This window comes from Sceloporus occidentalis, unplaced genomic scaffold, assembly GCF_023333645.1.
Source record: "Sceloporus occidentalis isolate IW3139 unplaced genomic scaffold, rSceOcc1.0.p SCAF_21, whole genome shotgun sequence".
NCBI classification, from domain to species: domain Eukaryota; kingdom Metazoa; phylum Chordata; class Lepidosauria; order Squamata; family Phrynosomatidae; genus Sceloporus; species Sceloporus occidentalis.
Window position 1 is genome coordinate 6,009,848 of NW_028317001.1, and position 19,738 is coordinate 6,029,585.

At 44.7% G+C, this 19,738-nt stretch overlaps 1 protein-coding gene and 1 pseudogene across 2 annotated transcripts in view; one reads left to right on the plus strand and one right to left on the minus strand.

The window, feature by feature from the left end:
• Positions 1 to 19,738, plus strand: part of LOC149301485 (uncharacterized) — a 251,973-nt gene that overhangs the window by 175,964 nt on the left and 56,271 nt on the right. The window lies entirely within an intron of this gene.
• Positions 1 to 19,738, minus strand: part of LOC149301490 (uncharacterized) — a 45,269-nt pseudogene that overhangs the window by 1,230 nt on the left and 24,301 nt on the right. The window contains exon 4 of the transcript XR_016272238.1: positions 14,776 to 16,148. The product of XR_016272238.1 is annotated as an uncharacterized LOC149301490 (transcript). The remainder of the gene's footprint in view (positions 1 to 14,775; positions 16,149 to 19,738) is intronic.

A 19,738-nucleotide genomic window follows, 5' to 3' on the forward strand; every position in this document is an offset into this window, starting at 1 on the left:
CAAGGATTTAAATGAAACGAATTTGTTTCTGATTTATTTTTAAGTGAAAAGTGGCCAGTGTATTGCCAATATCTGGATATTTGTTTCCATACTCTGCTGTGTTATTCTTGAACTGCATCTGGGAGTGTCACCCTCAGATTGTGCTGTATATTGGCTTGTGAACACGATAGGAATTCAGAGCCAAGAAGGACTGAGAGCCAGTGTGCTAATCCTTTTTGTCTGATTTATTTGCTCCAAGCACCCATTGCATTCATTTTAGTTTCAAACCATTCTCCCCCAGGATTCTTTCTAAAATGATATAAAGCTTTTTGAACACTCGGTTTCTGACCCCAAGAAATAATTACAGTATAAATATCTTCCCTGATTGACTGTTCTTCAACGTCAGTCCAATTACAGACAGACAGTCTGTCGGTTTACATTGCTAAACACCTCACTACACTCACCAGCTCTACTTGCCATGAAAATTACTGACTTCTCTCACCATTCTGGACCCTCAACAATTGCAATCAAGATCCACGTAGGTAAAGTTTTACCATTAGCAAAGCCTCACACTATTCACCACTCCCACCTTTGTTACTAGTTCTTGTGTGTGTGTGTGTGTGTGTGTGTGTGTGTGTGTGTGTGTGAACACCTATATCTGTATATACGTGTATATACGTATATATTGCTTTTCCCCTAATAAAACATAAAAACCTATTTCAAATGCATTTGGAGTTCTCTGTGCTTCCAGGCCTGGTATAGTTGAGCTGAATCCCAAGGTTGCTTTTGCCCCAACCAAACTATATGTCTGCTTTCAGCTAAGTACCACATTCCCCTAAAAGCATAGCACTTGGGAGTATCCTTCCCAGACTCCAGCATGTTTGGTAACAAAGGGCCTCTGGAATCAACCATGGAACTAAGCAAGCTCACATTGGAAAAGAAACATTAGAGGAAAAGCAGATTTGTGTCCCCCTTTTCTCCCTTCATAGATACAGTGCTACCTCGGGTTACGAAATTAATTCGTTCAGCGGCGGCGTTCATAACGCGAAAATTTCGTAACCCGAAAAGGCTTTCCGTTAGCACTGGAAGCCTATAGCATTTGAATTTCGCGCCGAAATTAATTTCGTAACCCGAAAAATATTTCGTAACCCGGAACAGTTTTTTCCAATCCAACTTTTTCGTATCCCGGAAATTTCGTAACGCGGTCATTTCGTATCCCGAGGCACCAGTGTATTACTCATAATTGCTTAATGGAACCCCTAAATATATCTACAAACAAGGATTTGAGCTGATTCTCAGAAGTTCTCTCAAACCAGTTCTTAAAATCTGTCAGGTTCATGGCTGCCTCCCAATCCCCAAGGCCCCTCTCCTTTGGTGTCTCTCCAATAGCGCCTCACTAAACTACAAATTCAAATATTCTACAGGATGTTGCTATCACAATGAAACTACGCTTGAAAGGGATCTAGGACTCCTAAAGGCCAATGTCATTCTAGGCTGCATCAATACGAGTATAGTTTCTAGATCAAGGGAAGTAATAGTGCCACTCTGTTCTGCTTTGGTCAGGCCTCACTTGGAATAATCCTGTGTCTGGTTCTGGGCTCCACAATTCAGTTGGAACATGCCCAGAGAAGGGCAACCAAAATGGTGAAGGATCTGGAAACCATCAAGCTCTATGAGAAGCAGCTTAGAGAGCTGGGTATGTTTACCCTGGAGAAAATAAATTTAAGAGTGGATATGATATCCATGTTTAAATATTGGAAAGGGTCGTCGTATTGAGGATGGAGCAAGCTTGCTTTCTGCTACTACAGAAAAAAGGAGACACCACTGTGGATGCAAGCCACAGGGAAAGAGGTTCCACCTAAACATTAGGAGGAACTTTGGGACAGTAAGAGCTCTTCGACAGTGGAATATACTGCCTTAGAGTTTGGTGGAGTCCTCTTCTGTTGAGGTCTTTAAAAAGAGGCTGGATGGTGCTTGGAATGTGTATTCCTGCATGGCAGAAGTGGGTTGAACTGGATGACCCTTGTGGGCTATTCGAACTCTATGATTCTATAATGCTAGTGGATTCCAGTTCCTTACCCACAGAGGCCACATTCTCATAATTCTCCATCATTATATAATTGTACATAAGTCTCTGTTTCTTCGTCAACAGTTTCCATTCGTCCTCAGTTAAATATACAGCCACATCCGCAAAGGTCACCTGCAACAGAAAATAGCCTTCATCCAGAGAGTGACTAAACAAAAGGGGAGGAAAGCACATGGTGCATCCAAATATTATTTCATCACTTCAGAATTCAGTCCAGGAAATAAACTATGCATTCTGTCAGCAAGAAAAAAAGCTACTGCCTTTGAGATCAGTTTGTCTTGAATCCTTTCAATATAATATACAATATAATTTAGGCCATGGCTGGGATATTGATGATAGATTAGGATACTGACTATCCCAACACATATAGTACATTTAGCCAGCAATGAATTATGGTGCATTTAGACATTTCTTGCCAAATTTTAGAACCAAATTTCATTATTCAAAAACTGTTCTGGGAGCACTCTGGACTTGAGGGCCACTGGGCCAACCCCCAATTTAGATCCAGAGATGTTCTTCCATATCCCCCAACATTTCACAGATGGGAAAAGGAAGACACATGTTAACAAGCAACAGCAAAAGGTGGTCAAGATGGCCAAAGTTCTTTATGAGGAAGATCACACAAGCTGGGAAGAACACAGCAGTTTGCTTTTGCTTCAGCCTCCTGGGAAGGGCCATATCCTGCCTCTTTCTTTCCTCTCCTCTCCCCACTTTTGAGTTGATGGGGGGCAAACTGAATGGCATTCAGGAACTGAAGTGAGCTGAGAAGGGGAAAGTGGGTGGAGGAGAGAGCAACCGGGACATTTTTAAAAGCTCCTGTAAAAATGGGGTGACAGAGGATTAACTAGGACTGTCTCTGCTAAATTGGGAGCATATGTTCCCCTCTTGCTTTCATGAACTGGCCCAGCAGTGACACAGATGAAACTAATAGTCAAGAACCTCGACTCACCAAAGAGTTCTTGCACCTCTGCATCCTCTTTCTCTTGGAGCCCAACTCCCTCCGCTTGGCCTCTGTGTCGGCCATCAGGTGGGCAGGGGTCCTGGTGGTCTTGCACTTGGGTCACTTCCAGCAAAAGGTGCCCCAAAGCTGTGTCCAAGGGGGCCGAGATGAAGTTCCTGAGAAAAGACACCAGAGATTCAAAAAAGGACGCAAATTGGATCTCCTATAAAGAATCAATGCAAATAGATAGAACTGGTTATAGAATAAGACATGAGAAGATCCTAATGATCAGGGTTATGATCTTTCATGGTTCTTTGACAGACAATTTAGAGAGCTCTTCCTAATGGATAAAAAACAATACAGTATTGGCAAATCAGACACTGATCTAGAACAGGAAGTAATGTTGAATAAAGAGAACAGCATCCTGTTTGTGACATACGCAGGTGACATATGCCCCCTTTGGGCTGATGCAGAGGTGGGTATCCCCTTCCTCCCTCCCTCTGCATCAAACAAAGCTCCCCAGACCTAGCATAGATTGACTGCAGCTCCCCTTCACAACAGATATTCCATGCCTTCCTAGAGTGGTGGGGGATTAGGGGATGGGGAATAGGAGAGGGCCATGGTTATGTCCCTGTAGCTAGATGTGGAATGAGTGCATCATAAATAAATAAATAAATAAATAAATAAATAATCTGCTGAAACCTCCAGAGTTCCCCAGTGCTTATCTCCATCATCAGCCCCTTACCCACGAAGGCTGCATCCACACTGCAGAAATAAGACACTTTGACACCGCTTTAAACACTCAGTGCTATGGAATCCTGGGCTTTTACCTTTGGGACACTTAGCCTTCTCTGCCAGAGAGCTCTGGTGCCACAACGGACTACAAATCCCAGGATTCCATAAGATTGAAACAGAAGAATTAACTCACTTTAGAACTGGATTATTTATGCAGTGCAGATACAGCCTGAGTTGGTTGTAAAAGGGCAGAAGCACCAAAGTCTTGTTTTTACCTTCCTAATAATCGTTTTCCTTTAAAAGAAATAAGCAGTCTGCTTATCTGTCTAATCCTTATTTTTATTGTTCTTGTTTGTTTCTATGTTTATTTGGGAATAATATGAGTTATTCTGGTCTGCCTCCTTCCTTCTTCCCTGAAAGTCTCTTAATAAGGAAACTGGGGAGACTTTTAAAACTTCTCAAAGAAGCCACTTTTGGCCTTTTTTGGGAGGACAAGCCTCCTCTTAGAAGCCAAAGCCCAATGTTTGTGACGAAGAAGAATAAAGCTTGTATTAAAACTATCCTCCCATTTCTGACTTCTTTTAAAACCCATGTTTCCCAGAAGGAGCAGAGTTGTGTAATACGAAAACCCTCTCAGGAAAGAGACACAAAAAACACACAAAGAGACACAGTTCCTTCCTTTTGGCCCAAGGAGCCTGGCCTCCTTCTCTCTCTGGAGCCTCAGGAGAGAAAGAGAAGCCTCTGTTCAACTGAGGCTCAGAGAAGGTTCTGGAACAATATTCCCAACAGTCACAAGAACCACAAAATGGCCGCCAGAACACAAAATTGGATTCCATCCAATCAGGGCCAGGGATGATGGGAGGGATGGGGACTCCATCCAATCAGGCCAAGGATGGTGGGGGGACTGGGATTTCATCCAATCAGGGCCAGGGATGGAGGGAGGGAGGGGATTCCAGCCAATGGCAGCCCTCAGAATTTCCTCAGGAGCCAATCATGTGTAAAATACATATCATAAAAACATCACAAAGTATAAATTTCCAATTACAGTAATCGCAGGGCAGTTATGCTGTTATGACCGGAAGTAAATGTATACACAGTTATGGTTATATATACATGCTGATGTTGACCAGAATGTGAGATGTGTGCATCAATGTGCATTCATATGTACCTCCATATTTCTCCATGCATTTGCTTATGTTTAAATTGTACACAAGTAGAAGAGTATATATAAATGTGTGTGTTTATTCTAGCCAGATGCAACAAATCCCAATCCCCATCTACCTAACCCATACCACGACCCACAATCCCCAGCCAAATTTACAACCCAAAGCCATTATCTTTACTATTAGTAATTAAAACCTAATCTTAACAAAACATAACTTTAAAACATAAACAGACATATGGACAGAGAAACCTAACAAGCCAAATCACAAGGGCCTTTTCTTAGCAACACTGGATTGGAAATATAATCTTTGCATTCCTTACTGACAAAAATAATGCTAGTTCACTACTGGGGTTTGTGTGGCTTCTCTCCTGTCTGGACTCTCTGATGTGTCACTGATAATAATAATAATAATAATAATAATAATTGTTATTTATAACCCACTTTTCCAAAAATAGATCAAAGCGGGGTACAGCAAAGGAAAAAAATGTAGCACAATATGCAATATAAAAACATACAGTATAAAAACATCATAAAAATAACCCAATACTTTAAAACACTATAAAATCTACAACAAGCGTTAAAACCAAAGAAGACAAACTAGCGAGTTAGAACCATTGCATATCAGGGGAGAACAGCATGTAATCAGGGCACATGGGCCAAAGCTTGTCGGAAGAGAAAGGTCTTTAACTCCTTCCTAAAACGATCAAGGGAGGTGAAGGAGCTTGACTTCATAGAAAAACATTCACCACAATGCTGGCATTTGTATGGCTTCTCTGCTGTGTGGACTCTCTGATGTGTCACTAGGTTTGATTTCAATGAAACACATTTCCCACAATGCTGGCATTTGTATGGCTTCTCTCCCGTGTGGACTCTCTGATGCCTAACTAGGACTGACTTTGATAATATTATATGTACTTATATATTCTTCTATATATTATACTTATACAGTCTGCCCTTCTTAAACATGGATTTTTTATAGCATCCACGGCCAGAAAAAGTTCCACAACAGTATAAATACAAAATATCAAACCTTGATTTTCCACTTTTTATTACGGACTCCATTTTGCTCTCTCATTATAGTCAATGGGACTTGAGCATCCCCATATTTTGTTATACAATGGGGATCTTGGAACCAAACCCCGGACTACAATGAGGGTCCACTCTGTGTGTGTGTGTGTGTGTGTGTGTATGTGTGTGTATATATATTATCATCATATATAATCCATATATCTATATCTATATTTCACGTTAAAACCCATCAATAGTGGCTTTTTCCAGCAAGCATGGAGTTTTTGGTGCATGCGCAAAAGCCTCCTACAGCGCCATCTGCTGTCCAGCAAAAGGTTTGCGTGGGAAGGCCCTGTAGCAAATAGAGCCTCAAGCTGACCAATGAAAAGGCAGCTAGAGCTCAGCCAATCAGGTGCTGGATGAGAAGAGGTGAACACCGACCGCTGGCTGACAGTTGGAGAAGAGTCCAGTTGGGACTTTGGACTCTGAGGGGGGGAGGCTGTAGCCAAGGCAGTGTGAGGGCTTGGGTTGTTAGCAGTCCTCCTGAGGGACTGGAAACGGGGTTTTCCTTGAGTCCAAAGGGAAGGACTTGGGTCGCAAACAGACTCTAGGAAAGAGAGGGATGGGTTGCGTACCTTAACTGTGTCAATAGCCTATGGGGATTGGGCCCTAGAAGGGAATTTGGTAGCACTAATTATTTATTCATATTGAACAAGCTTTGAAAGGAGTTATATTTATTCCATCCTGTATTACAATAAGCCATTGTTTTTATTTTAAACATCACTTGGATCGTGGTTAGGGTTGCCATAAACCAGGACCTCCAAACCGGGACAAATGTAGGACAAATGTAGGACACAGTTTTAATAAATGGAGGACAGGCGAAAAAATTGATGCTTTTTTAAAAATGTTAATATAAATGCATGTTTCTTAGGCATGATCAAAATGGAGGACATTTTGAAATTTGACAGAAGAGGACATGTCTTGGAAAAGGAGGAGGATGCCTGGTCACCTTGTCTCTGGTCCAAAATACACTGCCAAAATAAAACATAGCTGGACTGAAATGCCCAGAGTTCCTCACCAAAGCTGCAGCCACACTGAGGAAATAATCCAGTTTGAGAGTGAATTAACTGTCCTGGGTTAGTGCTGGGAATGCTGGGAATTGTAGTACACTGTGGCCCCAGAGCTATCTCTGACAGGAAGTCCCATAACCCTCCAAACGTAGTTGAACTGCAGTGCCCAGAATTCCTCACCAGGTGCATCCACACACTGAAGAAATGGTCCAGTTTGAGACTGCTCAGTGCTGGGGAATCCTGGGAATTGGAGTCTATTGTGGCCTCAGAGCCATCTCTGACAGAGAAGCCTCAATGTCTCCCAAACACTAGCATTCCCAGGATTCCCCAGCACTGAGTTAAAGCAGTCTCAAAGTGGGTTATTACTCCTGCGGAGTGTGAGAGAGATAGAAAGGCTAGGGACTGGATTCATTCATTAACTCACAAAAGGAGGATATCTGTGTCCAAAACACACTGTTTTGACTGCCAGGGCTCAGTGCTATGGAATCCTGGGAATTGTAGTTTATTGTGGCACCAGAGCTCTCCAACAGAGAAGGGTAAAAATGCCTCACAGACACCAGACTTCCAGAGCATTGAGCCCTGGCAGTCAAAGTTAGAAAAAATACACAGGGGCAACATAAATATTGAAAATGGCCACGCACCTCCTCCTCCTCCTCCTCCTCCTCTTCCTCCTCCTCCTCATCATCCTCGCCTCGGTGCCAAAGGAAATGGCCCTCTCCCCACTGCTGCCTTGCTGGGACCAAACAGAGGAGGAGCTAATCTTCCTGAGTCTGGCAACCTCCAACAAGCCTCGAAGATAATTCTCCAAACGTTTGGCCAAAACTCACCAAATCCCCCCATATCTCACCAAATATTCAGTCAAAATAAATAATAATAAATAATAAACATTTTATTTGTATACCGCCCTTCCATAAGATCAGGGCGGTTCACAACAATTAAAATACACAGCATATCATAACAAAAATTCCATAAAACACACTACAGATAAAAAACGAAACAAAAACGAAAACCGAAGCCCCCGGGTTAGCCGAACCATTGCCTGTGCGGCCTGTGCGGCGGGGGGGGGGGGGGGGGCTAAGGGACTAATCGGGGAATGCAATTTGAAACAGGTAGGTCTTCAGGTCCCGTTTAAATTGGGCCAGGGAGGTAACTAAGCGGAGCTCTATGGGCAGCGTATTCCAAAGGGCCGGGGCGGCGATGGAGAAGGACCTCCTAGAAGTGGAGGATAATCTTGCCCCGGGAACCCTAAGGAGTTGCTGCCCAGATGTTCTGAGGGTGCGAGGCGGAATGTACGGGGAGAGGCGGTCCTTCAGGTATCCTGGGCCCAAGCCATTTAGGACTTTATAGGTCATCACCAGCACCTTATATTGCGCCCCGAAGCGAATGGGCAGCCAATGGAGGTTTTTTAAAACCGGTGTTACATGGCTGGCCCTGGACGTGCCAGTGATCAGCCTAGCTGCCATGTTCTGCACCATTTGGAGCTTCCGGGTTTGGTATAAGGGCTGTCCCATGTAGAGTCCATTGCAGAAATCCAGTCTCAAGGTTACCAGGGCATGTACCACAGTTTCAAGGTCCCTCTGGGCCAGGTATGGGCGCAGCTGGCGAATAAGCCGAAGCTGATAACAGGTGCTCTTGACCGTCGCATTCACCTGAGCAGTCAGGCGAAGAGACGAGTCAAGAAGCACCCCCAGACTGCGCACGGAGTCCTTCACAGGAAGCGTGACCCCGTTCAGGACAGGTGGAACCACCGTCATTCCTGGACCAGGGGAACCTATCACAAGTGCCTCCGTTTTCTCTGGATTCAATTTGAGTCGGTTTTCCCTCATCCAGCCCATTACTGACTCCAGACAGGCCACGAGAGGAGAGACGCCATCCTCGGTCACTGCATCAGTCGGAGACATAGAGAAAATGATCTGGGTGTCATCAGCGTACTGATAACCCCGCGCCCCATGTCTCCGGATGATCTCTCCCAGCGGTTTCATGTAGATATTAAATAGCATGGGAGACAGAATGGCTCCTTGAGGGACCCCAGCTGTAAGGGCCCTCTCGTTGGAGCACACGTCTCCCAGCTGCACCATCTGGGACCTCCCAGAGAGGTAGGACCGGAACCACTGAAGCGCAGTGCCCCCAATGCCCACCTCTGCCAGGCGTCCCAGAAGGATACCATGGTCTATGGTATCGAAAGCCACTGAGATGTCCAAGAGCACCAACAGGGACACGCTTCCCCTGTCGATGCCCAGACGGAGATCATCGACCAAGGCGACCATGGCCGTCTCAACCCCATAACCCGCCCGAAAGCCAGTTTGAAATGGGTCCAGATAATCCGTTTCATCCAAGACCCCCTGAAGCTGGATTGCAACCGCCCTCTCGATCACCTTCCCCAAAAATGGCAGCAGTGAAACTGGCCGATAATTATTATACACCAGGGGGTCGAGGGAGGGCTTTTTTAATAAAGGTTTTCCCTCAGAGATGTATTAATTATCTGGCGTAACAATGAAGTTACAGCCGGTCCCCCCCTGGGCTGCTAGCCACGAGGGACAGGGATCGCGAGAGCAGGTTGTCTTCCGAACACTTCCGAGGATCTTGTCCACATCCTCGGTACTAACCGACTCAAACCGATCCAGCTTAACTAAGTCCACGGAGGCCCTGGACGCCTCTACGCTAGGTTCTGCCTGAATGTCGGCGTTAAGACCTTCGCTTATACGAGAAGTTTTATCCACGAAGAAGTCGTTAAATAAGTCGCAGCAGGCCTTAGAAGGTTCAAGGATCTGGTTCAGGGCAGGAGGGAGCTGAGTGAGCTCCCTGACTACCCTGAACAACTCTGCTGGACGCGACTCCGCGGACGCGATACGAGCACCATAGAACGAATTCTTTGCTGCTCGTATCGCCTCTCCGTAGTCCTCTAACCGTTGGGCTAGGAGAGTCTTGTCGTCTAAGCGAAGGTGTTTCCGCCAACGGTACTCTAGCCGTCGCAGCTCCCGCTTCCTTGCCCGGAGATCTTCCGTATACCAGGGCTTGCGTTTGGAAGCGGGTCTGAGAGGGCGCTTGGGAGCGATGCTGTGTATAGCCCTCGAGAGACCGGTATTCCAAATACCAGTCAGGGCATCAACAGAATCGCCGTCGCTTCCAACCATGTATCCCTCTCGGGCTGCCTGGAACCGGTCAGGTTCCATTAGCCTTCGAGGGTGGACCATCCTAATAGGTCCACCACCCCCGGGAGGGATCTGGGTAGAGACCTTGATTTTCACCTCGACCAGGAAATGATCCGTCCATGGCAAGGGGGAAATATCAGATATTTCCACCCACGGACTTTCCGCATCAGAACAGAAGACCAAATCGAGAGTATTACCCGCACAATGCGTAGGAGCCTGAATTAGCTGGGACAGGCCCATGGCAGCCATGGTGTCCATGAATTCGCGAGCCGCACCGGGAGGAACATAGCTGGTCGTGAGGGAGATGTTGAAGTCACCCAGGACAAGTAGCCTGGGTCTCTCCAGCATCAGTTCAGCAACCAGCTGTGTCAGCTCGTTAAGGGAGTCTGTTAGCGCACGGGGTGGCCGATACACCAACAGAATCCCTAGACTGTCCCTGGCTTTCAGGGTCAGGTAAATACACTCGATATAGGACGTCTGTCTGATGTGGTTCCTAGTGAGGGACACGGTGTTCCTATGTATCAAGGCCACACACACCCACCTAACCTGGGCTGGTCCTTCACCGAGAACCCGGTAGGCAGGGCCTGAGCCCACACAGCATCCCCTTCAGGCCCCAACCAGGTCTCGGTAATGCAAGCCAGATCACAACTCCGGTCCTCCAACAGGTCGTGGAGGATGTGGGTCTTGTTGTTAATAGATCTGGCATTGCACAGGAGCAGCGACAGGGTTTGTGACTGAAAAGTCCCTGTAATGTTAATATGGCAATAAAATGTAGCCCTAATTGAATAAAAATAATTGGAACTTATTTCAACTCTCAAAATTACCATTAAAACCAAGCACCAAAATCAAACCAAAGGCTTTGAAAAGTACCCATTTTGGTGTGAAAGTCACCAGATTGGCAACAGACCAGGAGTCAAGGAGGAAACCGTGCAGGGACGCCCCCTAGTGGTGAAGAACCGGAATGTCCCGCCGGCAGGAGGGTTATGGCAACCCTACTCATGGTGAGGTTAAAAACAGCAATGCTACCTATAGTCTAAAATCTTTGGTGTGCCTCACACATATTTTGGTGGCAGTGGTGGGATAACAAAAGTCCCAAGCACCTGCCACAGTAGAAAGGTTGACCCTCACAGGCCCAAACTCCTGAGGTGAGTTTTGGGTCCTAAGGCTGGGAGTATTGGTAGTGTGCTTTGCTTTACTCTGCCCAGAGACAATGCCCAGAGAGTGGAATCGCTGGACAGATGGGGAGGCCCAGTACCTCTATCACTGTCTGGAGAGGAATGTGGACCTGGACCTCATAATGGGGTCCACATCCCACCCTAAGAGGGCAAACTACTCAAAGATTGCCAGAAAGATGAGGAGAAGGGGTCTGAGAGGTCACAGAAGCAGGTGGCCTCCAAAGTGAAGGTGATGAGGACAGCCTTCTATCTTGCCATGCGCGAGCATGGCAACAGCTGCGCACCATGACACAAACCTACGGTTTTTGATGAGATGTGGCATCTCTGGATGCTGGCTGGGGGTCCTATATTGGACCTCAATGCCATTGCGGGTGAGTCTTGGTTGTTGACATTTCCTGTACTGGGGTGCTATGATTGGTTGTCTTGAGGCACCTGAGCTCATTTCTGCACTTGTGTCTCCTGTTCCTCTTTCCTCCACAAAGAACACCTGGGGAGGCAACACAGGGCGGCCATGCGGAGTCCACCTCGCCCGGAGGAGGAAGACAATGGGAGTCCACGCCATCACCCTAAAGGTTGGCTTATGAATATATACTGTATATATATGTACACACACACACACACACACACACACAGAGTTAATATATATATATATATATATATATATATATATGATATATATATATACACACACATTTATGTATATATAAAATATAATTATATATACATACACATATGTATGTAAGTACGTGTGTGTGAAGATGCACACGTTCAGACAGATATCTATGGTTATGTATGCAAAGACATGTTCTATGCAAGATTTATGTTTAGAGACTTGCAACGGTTATGAGTTGCCTTCAGGCACTGGAGCTCATTTCTGCAGCCACTAGGTGTTCAGATTAAGGTATAAGTCTGAGTGCACTTAGATAGAGATGCCTCCACGTATATACATATATGCACACATCCATCTATTGTTGTCCATTGTTCTGGTTCGTTGTTCCAGGTGATGCTGGAGAAGAGGCCCTGCCTCCAGCGGAACCAGAGGCTGCAGGCGATGAGCAAGAGGGACTCCTTGCCCAATGCATTGCTCACCTGGAGGTCCAGCACCAGGAAGGTCAGTTCCCCACCTTCACAAAGGCCCCATTCCCACTTGGCCCTGTTTATTTGTTCCTTTCCATGATTTTCCCGTTCCTCTATAGTTATAGATTTATTTATATCATGTGCCCATCTTACCATGCTGTGTTTAATAATTTCATCTTCTAGATCTCTTTCTTTTAATAGTTTATAACATTTGGATATGTGTTTACCTTTTGGGTCCATCATAATTTTATCTATTTCATTGTTATCCATCATTAACTCAGGAGCTTTATTATCTGCCTTAAAACGATTGTTTAATTAGTTGTATAAAAACCAATCCTTCATGTTTCCTCTTTCGTTAACTTCTTCCATAGATTTCATATTGTATTTTCCTTCTGGTGTTTTGTTTATTAAATCTCCTTATCTTAGCCATAAAGTATCTTTGTCCTTTGTTCTATTGTAATAGGCTTCTTGCAGTGACACCCAAAATTGATGTCTCATTTTGTACCATACTTTAAGCAATGATCTTCTTATAACATGATGCTTAAAAGTATTATTATCTTTTGGTTTTGTATACCACATATATGCATGTATACCAAGATTCAGGTTAGCTTTTTCTATATTCAATAAATTCTTGTTTTCTAATTTGAACCATTCTTCTAACCATTTGAAACAAGCTGCATAATAATACAGCTTAAAGTTTGGTAAGTTACATCCCACCTTGAAGCAAAGATCATTTACTAAGGCAACCATAACAGTTTCGACTCCGTATCCCATCCTGAGGCCAGTTTGAAATGGGTCCAGATAATCTGTTTCATCCAAGACCGCTTGGAGATGAAGAGCAACTGCCCTCAAAATTATGTTGGTTAGAAATTGAAGACAGGAGACCGGTCTGTAATTGTTCATCTCCAAGGGATCTAGGGAGGGCTTTTCCATAAAGGGCCGTAGCACCGCTTCTTTTAAGCATGATGGAAAATAGCCCTAACTAAGAGATGCATCTATGATATATCTCAGGTGATATAAAAAGGGCAAGGGTCGGGAGGACAAGTTCTCCTCTTCACACTTAAAAGGAGCTTGTCCACATCCTCAGTACTCAGATTCAAATAGATCCAGTATGAACTTACTCATGGACACCTCACTTATAGCCTCTGCAATAATGCTGATGTCCAATTTGGCTCTTATCTGAGAGATATTATCTGTGAAATAGTCATTTAAAGTATCATAGTGAGCTGTGGAAGGCTCTAATAATGGGTTCTGGGAGGAAGGTGCCTGAAACAGGTCCCAGATCCAACCCCCCCCCCCCCCCCCCCCGACTTCAGCAGTCCCTTTATGCTTCTCTTCCCTTGGCACTTTCATTCCTTTATTCCTTCCTTCTCCTCTTTTAACATACATTGCTTCAAGGGGGTCCAAGGCCCTTTCAGCGTGATCCCAGAACCATGAGATTCCCCCAAATGAATGAGGGCTCTCCCCACTTCCCGCCCTCAGAGCAGCTTCAGGGGCTGAGAGTCTGCATGTGCAGATGCCCCAAAGACCCCTTCTCAGCATGCGCAGGGATCGTAAGGCCTTTGCTGCTGCTGCTGCTTATTCCGCTGGCGGCCTTTGGAAGAAGGGAAGGACTACGGCCTTTTTTCCTTCCTTCCTTCCAGAATGGAGCCCAAGCTGCAGAGCTGGACTCAGGAGGGAAAGGCTGGGAAGGCTCTGCTTTGTACATATAGCTCTGTCTCTCTGAGTATATATGTGTGTTTGCCTCTGTTTTTATGGCTGGGAAAGGAGCTGAGGGCTGAGGAGAGAAGAAAGGGTACATTTTGTGCAAATGCAGAATTTCTGTACACCAATGAGTCCAGTGTGTTGAAACAACAAAAACTTTATTGCAAACACATAATCAGAAATTCAGCGCTTAAATCAGAGCTGCCCTCCCCAAACCAAACATTAAAACCCCAAAACCTAAAACATCACCCTCTTCCAAACCTAGCCCCCCCCTCCAATTCCCACAGTCTATGCCCCACAGATAACAAGGCCCCCTTTGTCATTCCCAGAAAATAGCCTTTTCTGTTAATACCTGTCCTGAACTTTCTGCAGCCAACATCCCACAAATTCCAAATGCTATCATTCCCATAACTGTTCTAACCAGCTGCAGACAATCTCACCCCTCTGTCTAGCTAACTTATTCCACCACCATGATCCCCACTCAAATTTATAAACTAAAGCAATAATCTATACTAATGGCAAATAAAACCTCAACTCAACAAAATATAACTGAAAAACATAAAGAGACATATGGACACACAAACCTAACACACGAAATCACAAGGGCCTTTTCTTATCACCACAGGATTTAAAATATATTCTTTAGTATTGCTTATTGACAAATATAATGTTAGTTCATTTCTGGGATTTGTGTGGCTTCTCTCCTGTGTGGACTCTCTGATGTCTCACTAGGCTTGATTTCGATGAAAAAGATCTCCCACAATGCTGGCATTTGTATGGATTCTCTCCTGTGTGGACTCTCTGATGTGCCAATAGGTATGACTTGGAAGAAAAACATTTCCCACAATTCTGGCATTTGTTTGGGTTCTCTCCTGTGTGGACTCTCTGATGTGCCAATAGGTATGACTTGGAAGAAAAACATTTCCCACAATGCTGGCATTTGTAAGGCTTCTCTCCTGTGTGGACTCTCTGATGTGCCAATAGGTTTGACTTTGAAGAAAAACATTTCCCACAACGCTGGCATTTGTAAGGCTTCTCTCCTGTGTGGACTCTCTGATGTGCCAATAGGTTTGACTTTGAAGAAAAACCTTTCCCACAACGCTGGCATTTGTATGGATTCTCTCCTGTGTGGACTCTCTGATGTGTCACTAGGTGTGACTTTGAAGAAAAACCTTTCTTACAATGCTGGCATTTGTATGGCTTCTCTCCTGTGTGGACTCTCTGATGTGCCAATAGATATGACTTTGAATAAAAACATTTCCCACAATGCTGGCATTTGTATGGCTTCTCTCCTGTGTGGACTCTCTGATGTCTCACTAGGCTTGATTTCGATGAAAAAGATCTCCCACAATGCTGGCATTTGTATGGATTCTCTCCTGTGTGGACTCTCTGATGTGCCAATAGGTATGACTTGGAAGAAAAACATTTCCCACAATGCTGGCATTTGTAAGGCTTCTCTCCTGTGTGGACTCTCTGATGTGCCAATAGGTTTGACTTTGAAGAAAAACATTTCCCACAACGCTGGCATTTGTAAGGCTTCTCTCCTGTGTGGACTCTCTGATGTGCCAATAGGTTTGACTTTGAAGAAAAACCTTTCCCACAACGCTGGCATTTGTATGGATTCTCTCCTGTGTGGACTCTCTGATGTGTCACTAGGTGTGACTTTGAAGAAAAACCTTTCTTACAATGCTGGCATTTGTATGGCTTCTCTCCTGTGTGGACTCTCTGATGTGCCAATAGATATGACTTTGAATAAAAACATTTCCCACAATGCTGGCATTTGTATGGCTTCTCTCCTGTGTGGACTCTCTGATGTTTCACTAGGTCTGACTTTGAAGAAAAACATTTCCCACAATCCTGGCATTTGTTTGGGTTCTCTCCTGTGTGGACTCTCTGATATGCCAATAGGTATGACTTTGAAGAAAAACATTTCCCACAACGCTGGCATTTGTAAGGCTTTTCTCCTGTGTGGACTCTACGATGAATGACTAGGACTGACATGTAAGCAAAATATTTCCCACAATGCTGGCATTTATGTGGCTTCTTTCTTGTGTGGACTTTCTCATGACTGACAAATTCTTCTGTAAAGGAGGACAATGACAGGCAAAACTGAATATCAGTGTTAAGAGAGGAAAGGGTTACCCCAAGATTCAGCCCCACGTTCACCCCTCTCTATTTGAGATTAAATTAATAGAATTGGTGTGAATGACCTGAGCATGACCCTGTTCTAGATGCCCCCAAATCCATATAATGACTGTATTCTTACTCATAGGTGCTACGAAAGAAGTGATTGAAGGGGAACTGCCATGAAGAAATCAGGGAAGGAGATAGTCAGGCAGTTAAAAAATATTCCATTAAATGTATATAAAACTATTTCAATTGAAAAGTGGCATCATTTCCTGTGAGGCTGCCATAGAGTGCTGAGTCAGAATCCAAGGCATGATGGAAGCTAACTGCAGAGGATGCTTCATGCTGTTTGTCACCAGGATATGACTCACAGCCAATACAGTATATAGCTCACATGCGGATTGGTGTGGGTTCGAGTTGGGTGTGTAAGAGTTTGTGAAATGGATAGAAGTCAGAGAGGAGAGTTGGTAAATATTTCTTTTATATTGCAACTCAAGATAAAGAACCTCTAAGGACTTGGAGGAAATCAACTGTGTCTGTGAGTTATTTTTAAGTGTGGAAAGTGGTTTGTGCATTGCCAATGCCTATATCTGGAGATTTGCTTCTGTGCTCTGCTATGTTATTGTTGAGCTCTGGGAGTGTCGCCTTCAGACTGTGCTATACATTGGCTTGTGAATGGGACCAGAATTCAGAGCCAAGAAGGACCTAAGAGCCGGTGTGACAATCCTGTTTGGCTGAAGTATTTCACCAAGCATCCATTGCACTTATTTCAGTTTCAGACAATTCTTTCCCCACCCAGGAAACATCCTAAAACAATTTAAACCTTTTTGAATGCTCGGTTTCTGCCCCCAAGCAACGACTTCAGTATAAATATCAGCCCCAACCGGCTGTTCTTTAGTTTCAGTCCAGTTGCAGACAGACAGTCCATTGGTGTACATCTCACTACACTCGCCAGCCCCACTTGCCACAGGACTTACTGACTTCTCTCCCCTTTCTGGACCCTCAGCAATTGGAATCAAGATCCATCTAGGTAATGTATTACCATTTGCAAAGCCTCAAAGTATTCGCCACTCCCACCTTTGTTTCTCAGTTCTTGTGTGTATGCGTGAACACCTATATGTGTATATGTCTATGTATGCGTGTATTTTGCTTTTTGAAATGCCTCTGGAGTTCTGTGTGCTTCTGGGCCTGGTATAGTTGGTATGAATCCTGAGGTCACTGTTGCTTCAATCTCTCCTTTGAGCTAAGGATGAAATTCCCCTAAAAGCATAACACTTGTGGGTCTCCTCCCCAGATTCCAGCATTTCGAGTGACAAAGGGCCTCTGGAATCAACCACGGAGCTAAGCAAACTTAGGTTGGAAAAGAAACATTAGAGAAAAAGGAGTTTTTGTGTTACCCTTTCCACTCTTCATAGACATTGCTTATAATTGCTAAATGGAACCCTTAATATGTAAGAAACCAAGGGCCTGATTTCAAATTCAGTTCTTTAGTTCAGTGCTCTACATGGGGCTACCTTTGTCCCAAGTTCGGAAGCTTCAATTAGTTCAAAATGCTGCACCAAATTGGTCATCGGAACATCTAGGTCAGACCACTTAACACCAGTTCTAAAATCTCTTTATTGGCTGCCAATTAGCTTCCAGGTGCAATACACAGTGATGGTTATTACTTTTAAAGCCCTACATGGCTTGAGCCCGAGCTTCTTGAGGGAAGGCCTCTCCCTACACAATCTGCCCCACACTCTCAGAACATCTGGGAAGAATCTATTAGATTACCCAAAGGTCAGGCTAAGAACAACTTCCCACAGAGCGTACACAGCCATTGCCCCCAAGTTATGGAACAACTTGCCAGAGGAGATCTGTCTTATCACCACCTTGGATGCTTTCAAGAAAGCACTTAAGACGGATCCTTTCTGGCAGGCTTACCCACCCGACCTCTTCTAAAGAACTTAAGGAAAAATCCCACTTCTGATCGCAATTGTGCATTTTATACGATGTTTTTATTTGTCCCTAACTGAGTTTTAAGCAACTTGTTTTTTTACTGTGTGCAAATTGGATGCTATTGTTGTTTTGTGGCTATTTTACAGGTAAATACAAATAAAACCTATTATTATTATCTGTCCGGTTGGTGGCTGCCTCCCAATCCCTAAGGCCTCTCTCCTGGCCCTTCCCAGAGGTCCCTTCCTGTCCACACAGAGCTAGGCGATCCTGGCTTTGCTCCTGCCTTCCCCTCCTGGCTCCCAGAGGCTTGATCCCCTTCTCTTTCTCCCTCCGCTCTCCAACCTTCCCTCATGCCCATCTGCACTGCTTTACCATTTCACCTTCAGCATCTCTTTCCTGCCTTTCTGTTTTTCACATTCCTTCCATCTCTCTATCACAGACAGAGTGTGTGTGATGCATAAACGGGACACTTTGAGTCCCATTTGTTGAGAAAGGCAGGATAATCAATATACAAATAACTCATTGGGAAAGGCAAAGCAATGGGTCTGGGACCTGGTTTCTGATATTAGTGAGGGTCAAGTGCCAGGGAGGAGCCTTAAAACAGCTTTAAGACATCTCCAAGACTGGGATGGATTACTGTTGGGGTTTGGGGGGGGGGTATATTGGACCCCAGGAGATCTCAGAGCGGAGGTGGGGGCTGTTTTGCCACTGTTGGGCCCTCTCTGATCCACTGCAGGGCCAAGGGAGCCTTTTTCACATGAAGCCTCTCCAGAGCCTCAAAAGGCTGGAAGAGGGGCCACAAAAGCCAGGAAACTTACTCAGGAATGTGCTGAGGACTATTTAGGGGCAAAAAGAATTAATCTCCATGGGTCCTTCCCACAAAATTCCAGAACTGGCAGTTTAGGATTGGATATTTAGAATCCTTACAAAGTGGAGAACAATATTGCCTCACTAAAACTAGACATTCCAACATTCCACAGGAAGTTGTTATGACAATTATGTTACGTGTGAAAGGGAACTAGGAATGGTAGTAGAGCACAAGTTGAACATGTGTCAACAGTGTGATGCAGCAGCTAAAAAGGGCAATGTGATCCTAGGCTGTATCAATAGGAGTGTAGTGTCAAGATCAAGGGAAGTAATAGTGCCACTCGATTCTGTTTTGGTCAGGGCTCACTTGCAATAATCCTGTGTCCTGTTCTGGGCACTACAACTGAAACAGATGTTGAGAAGCTGGAGCATGTCCAGAGGAGGGAAACCAAAATGGAGAACGGTCTTGAAACCATGCTCTCTGAGGAACGACTTAGGGAATTGGGTATGTTTAGCTTGGAGAAGAGAAGGTTAAGAGGTAATATTATAGCCCTGTTCAAATATTTGAAGAGATGTCATATTCAGGATGGAGCAGGCTTGCTTTCTGCTACTCCAGAAAAAAGGACATGGAACAATGGATGCAAGCCACAGGGACAAGAGATTCCTCTTAAACTTTAGGAGGAACTTCCTGAGAGTAAGGGCTCTTCAACAGTGGAATATACTCCCTCAGAGTTTGGTGGAGTCTTTCTTTGGAGGTCTTTAAACAGAGGCTGGA